Source organism: Carlito syrichta, unplaced genomic scaffold, assembly GCF_000164805.1.
Source record: "Carlito syrichta isolate Samal-C Ts95f unplaced genomic scaffold, Tarsius_syrichta-2.0.1 Scaffold308853, whole genome shotgun sequence".
Classification (NCBI taxonomy): Eukaryota; Metazoa; Chordata; class Mammalia; order Primates; family Tarsiidae; genus Carlito; species Carlito syrichta.
Genome location: NW_007252949.1, coordinates 1080813 through 1086135, shown reverse-complemented (window position 1 = coordinate 1086135; position 5323 = coordinate 1080813). Strand labels below are relative to the sequence as shown.

The window sequence follows — 5323 nt, the reverse complement described above, 5'->3', positions numbered from 1 at the left end:
AGAAAGACTTTCAAATGTACACAAAAATCCAAGAATAACAAACAGGAATAGTCATAGAAGAACTATAAATAGCAGAACTGGATATAGCAGAATGTGAAAGCCAGAAAGGAACCAACTCAAATGTCCACGAACAGAAAAATGGTTAAATAGACAGTGGTATATTCACATAATGGAATACAATGTAGTAATGGCAATGCATAAATCACTGCTATTTGTAGTAACATGGTTGAATATCATATACTATGTCACACGAAAGCAGCTGGACAAATAAGACCATGTACCCTATGATTTCATGCATATCCAGTTTTAAAGCAATCAAAATTAATCTAAAGTGATAGAATTAAGGACATCAATTACTTTTAGGGAAAACCCTTAGTGATTAAGAAGGTCACTAGAGGTTCCCTGGGATAGAGATCATGTTCTATTTCTTTTTTCCAAAACTGAAGCACTTTATTGACAATTTCGGACCATAATGACAGTTTCACACAATAGAATTCAACAGTTAAGACTGTTTAAAACAGTGTGAAATGGTACCAAACAGGTTAATACTCTTCATTCACCTTCCTCCTCTCCCTCAACACTATCTGCTCTGACCTCATAATTCCTCTCAAGGGCAGCTGTGTCTTCACAAACCTCAGAAAACTCTCCTTCCTCCATTCCCTCAACCACATGCCAGTGAACAAAGGCACACTTGGCATACACCAGGTCAGACTTGCCCAGGCGAGCCCAGGTCTCAGCAATGGCTATGGTATTGCTCAGCATACACACACCTTAGCCAGATCTCCACCAGGCACCACGCTGGGAGGCTGGTAATTAATGACAACCTTGAGGCCAGTGGGACACCAATCCACAAACTGGATGGTATGCTTGGTCTTGATGGTGGCAATGGCAGCACTGATGTTTTTGGGAACCACATCACCTTGGTACAGCAGGCAGAAAGCCATGTATTTATCGTGGCACGGGTCACATTTCTCCATCTGGTTGACTGGTTCACAGCAAGCATTTGGTGACCTTTGCTACAGTAAGCTGCTCATGGTAGGTTTTCTCAGCAGAGATCACAGGGGTATATGTGGCCAGAGGAAAGTGGATGCAGGCTTACAGCACCAGGGTGGTCTGGAATTCTCTCAGGTCAACATTCAGGGCTCCATCAAATCTGAGGAAAGCCATGATGGAGGACACAGTCTGGATAATAAGGAGTTAAGTTTGTGTAGGTTGGGTGCTCCATATTGAGGTTTCTGCGACTGATGTCATAGATGGCCTCATTGCCTACCACAAAGGCACAATCAAAATACTCCAGGGTGCTGTGGGTGGTGAGGATGGAGTTGTAGGGCTCAACTACAGCTGTGGAAACCTGGGGGGCTGGGTAAATGGAGAACTCTAGCTTGGGCTTCTTGCCATAAACCACAGAAAGACATTCCATCAGCAACGAGGTGAACCCAGACCCAATTCCCCCACCAGAGCTGTGGAAAATCAAGAAGCCCTGAAGACCTGTGCAATGGTTGGCTAACTCACGAATTTGATCCAAAAAAAGGTCAATGATCTCCTTGCCAATGGTGTAGTGCCCTCGGGCATAGTTGTTGGCAGCATCTTCCTTGCCTGTTATGAGCTGCTCAGAGTGGAAGAGCCAGTGGTAGGTGCCAGTGAGAACTTCATCTATGACCATGGGTTCCAGGTCTACAAACACTGCCCTGGGCACATGCTTTGCAGGGACTGTCTCACTGAAGAGGGTGTTGAAGGATTATCTCCTCCCCCAATGGTCTTGTCACTGGGCATCTGGCTGGATGCTGTTTTCCAGGCAGTAGAACGCCTAGCAGGCATTGCCAATCTGGACACCAGCCTGGCCAACATGGTTGGAGATACACTCATGCATGGGCAGGGACTTGGAAGGCCTGGAAGAGGCAAAGGGACAGTGACAGGGATCTCCCACTCACTGACTACCAAGAAGACCAGGGAAGAAGTAGTGACATTTTTTTTTTTTTTTAATACTGGTATACTCACTTTGTGAAAATCCATCAAACTGTACTCTTACAATGTGTGCACTTTTCTGTACATATATTATATACACTTAAATTCAAAATTACTATAAAAGAACAAAGAAACAATTAAAAAAATATCCTAAACACCAAAATGATCTCTAAGGGTTGTGGCTCCTGTTCCTTGATCATCCTTATTTATGCAAATCATAGTAAAGCAAATTTTGAAAACATCGAGCTTCCTACTCTGAGAAAATATACTTTATTTCAAAATCACCTGTAAAATCTATGTGTCATGCAATAATAGAGCTTTCTTAATAACCAATAAGAGTGTCAGATAATTTGTAATCTAATCCACTTTTTATTTTAAGCATGAAGATATCATTTCCCTAAGTAGGCAACAAAGACGCTCCAGAAAAAAAAAAACAAAAAAAAACACAGCCTCTCCACAACAGTAGTCCTATGCTTGAAATAAGACTGTTCTACAAGCCATCTCTGTTTTCCTTGCATGTTTTCCAAACTCTTTTCCAGCTGATCACCTGATTTTATAATTACAAAGTATATATCACATGCCTTAGTTCATGTATGATGCTTTAACAAAATACTCTAGACTTGGTATTTTATAAATAATATAAATGTATTCCTTAAAGTTCTCAATTTACGAAAATCAAGGCACCAGCACAACTGATGTCTGGAGAGGGATGCTCTCTCTTTCCAAGATGATCCCTGTTGTTGCTTCCTCCAGAGGGAGGATCACTGAATTTTCACATGGCAGAAGAAATTTAAGAGGTAAAAAAGGAACAAATTCTCTCCTTCAAGTCTTTTTATAAGGAGATCTAATACCATTCATGAGAACAGAGTCCTAATGACTTAATCACTAGTAAAGGTGACACTTACTAATACAATGCCATTGGGCATTAAGTTTCAACATAAATTATGAAAGAGACACTATTATATAAACTTTAGCATCGCTTAAACTGTAACACAGTGCTAAATATTGAAGATTAATAAAAGACAGTATTATTTTTATTTGAAAATCTCTTTTATGTATAACCAGAATTGTTTTCCCAATCTGATCTGCCTCTCATTGTCTCTTGCAGCAACAAAAAAAAACCCCAAAAAACAAAATCACCCCCCCAAATAAAAAGGTCCAGGGGTACAAAGATATAAAACAAGGTAGGAGGATAGTTTTGTAAATGAATGGAGTACTCAAGGATGGTCAGGAGTGGAGGAAAGATGGCGAGTTATGACTCCATGCTGCAGGAACAAATTCCTCCTTTTTTAAGGTCTAGACCCTCACCTTATTTATTACCTGTAAAAGCACAAAGTAGGTATATTAGTCTATTTTTTGTCACTATAACAGCATAATACAGATGGAGTAATTTATAAATGATAAAAGTTCATTAGCCTCACAGTTCTGGAGACTAGGAAGTCTAAGACATAGTGCTGGCAGCTGGTGAGGACCTTCTGGGAGTGTTATAACATGGCAGAGGTCATCATATGGAAAGAGGGCAAAGACATGTCTGCTCAGATCTCTCTTCCTTTCTTATGAGTCATCAGTCTACAATGGAAACTTCACCCTGATAAGTTCACTAATCCTAATTACCTCCCCAATACCCTACCTTCAATCAACATATACATTTGAGGATCATGTTTTCAACACATAAAATTTAGGAGACAAAATCAAACCATAGAAGTAGGGCAAGGTACATTTTTTAAAAAATTAATTTTTTTATTTCAAAGATGTGGAGCACAGTTCAGGGTTAGGTATACAAATGTTCGTTATGCAGGTACCCTTGTTGATGAGGTGTCTCTCCCCTCCCCCGGGCAGAATCCCACTACTACCAATTCCTCAACATCTCCCCACCCTAACAATTTCCCACTACTGACGATCCTTTTCTTATAGTATTATGATAATTGTTCAAGGTCCACTTGGGAGTGAGAACATGTGATACTCAGTTCTTTGTTTCTATGATAGATCATTCAGTATTATAGACTCTAAGTCTATCCAAGTTGCTGTGAAGTTCATAATTTTGTCCTTTATGGCTGCGTAATATTTCATTGTGTATATGTACCACATTTTTATATCCAGTCCTCTTTCGAGGGCAGCACAGTTGGTTCTATGTTTTTGCTATTGTGAAAAATGCTGCAATAAACATGTGTTTGCAGGTCGCTTTTTCATAGAGTGATTTGAGTTCCTCCAGGAATACTCCTAATAGGGGGATTGCAAGGTCACACGAAAAGTCGATTTTTAGACCTTTTAGGAATCATCAAACTGTTTTCCACAGAGGTTGTACTAGTTTACACTCCCATCAACAGTGTAGAAGTATTCCAGGGCAATGTAAATTTAATTAGCCTTGTCAGCAAAGAAGCCCAAAGGTGGGGGGAAGAAAATAATAAGGAACAATAGTGAGACACCTGCAAAGAAGAAGCCTTATTGTAGGTGAGGGGAAATCAGCAGACAGCAAAATCTATTATAGAGAAAGTAAAACTCATGGTGAGGGAAGAGAAGTAAAGTAAACTTTTATAAGGTTTACACAGTATCCTAATAATGGCAAAAAAGTTATTAGATATATGAAAAAAATGTATTAAACTGAATAATTCAGTGTTAAAAGTGAATGACAAAATAATACAGTAGCAGGGTGGGCATGGTGGTGCACGCCTGTAATTCTAGCACTTTGGGATGCCAAGGTGAGAGTATTGCCTAAGTCAAGGGTTTGAGACCAGCCTGGACCACTTGTTGAGACCTCATCTCTACAATAAATCAAAAAATTAGCTGGGCATGGTGGTATATACATGTAGTTCCAGCTACTTGGAAGGCTGAGGTGAAAGGATATCCTGAGTCCAGCAGGACAAGGCTGTCATGGCCATGGGCATGCCATTGCATTCCAGCCTGGGCGACAGTGAGACATCTACTCAAAAAAGTAATAATCCAGTAGCAAAAATATAATACACTGGAAATCTGAATCAGAAAGTCGTCCAGGAGATATAAAAATGGATAGAATAAAAGAGAAAATGAGAAAACCAGCTTAGAAGTATTACCAACTATTAAGGCACCTAAAAGGTAAGAATGGTGTAAGTAGAAAGGAAGTAATATTTGTAGAAATAATAAAACATATCAGGGAATTATTAAAATCAAACAAATTGAAAGTGCTCATAAGGCTTTGAACAGAATGAATCTGAAAAAGATAGTGACAATAAGCAAAAATTAGAAAAATAAGCGACTTCTAGACATATATTGTGAAGTTTAAAGGATTAAAAAAAGAAAATTCTAAGCCGGGTTTGGTGGCTCAGTCTGTAATCCCATGCCTTTGGGAGGCTGAGGTGAGTGGATTGCCTGAGCCCACGGG

At 39.6% G+C, this 5323-nt stretch overlaps 1 pseudogene; it reads right to left on the bottom strand.

Annotated features, from left to right (window-relative positions):
* Positions 1–552: 552 nt before the first annotated feature.
* Positions 553–1773, bottom strand: LOC103268597 (annotated as a pseudogene).
* Positions 1774–5323: the final 3550 nt, after the last annotated feature.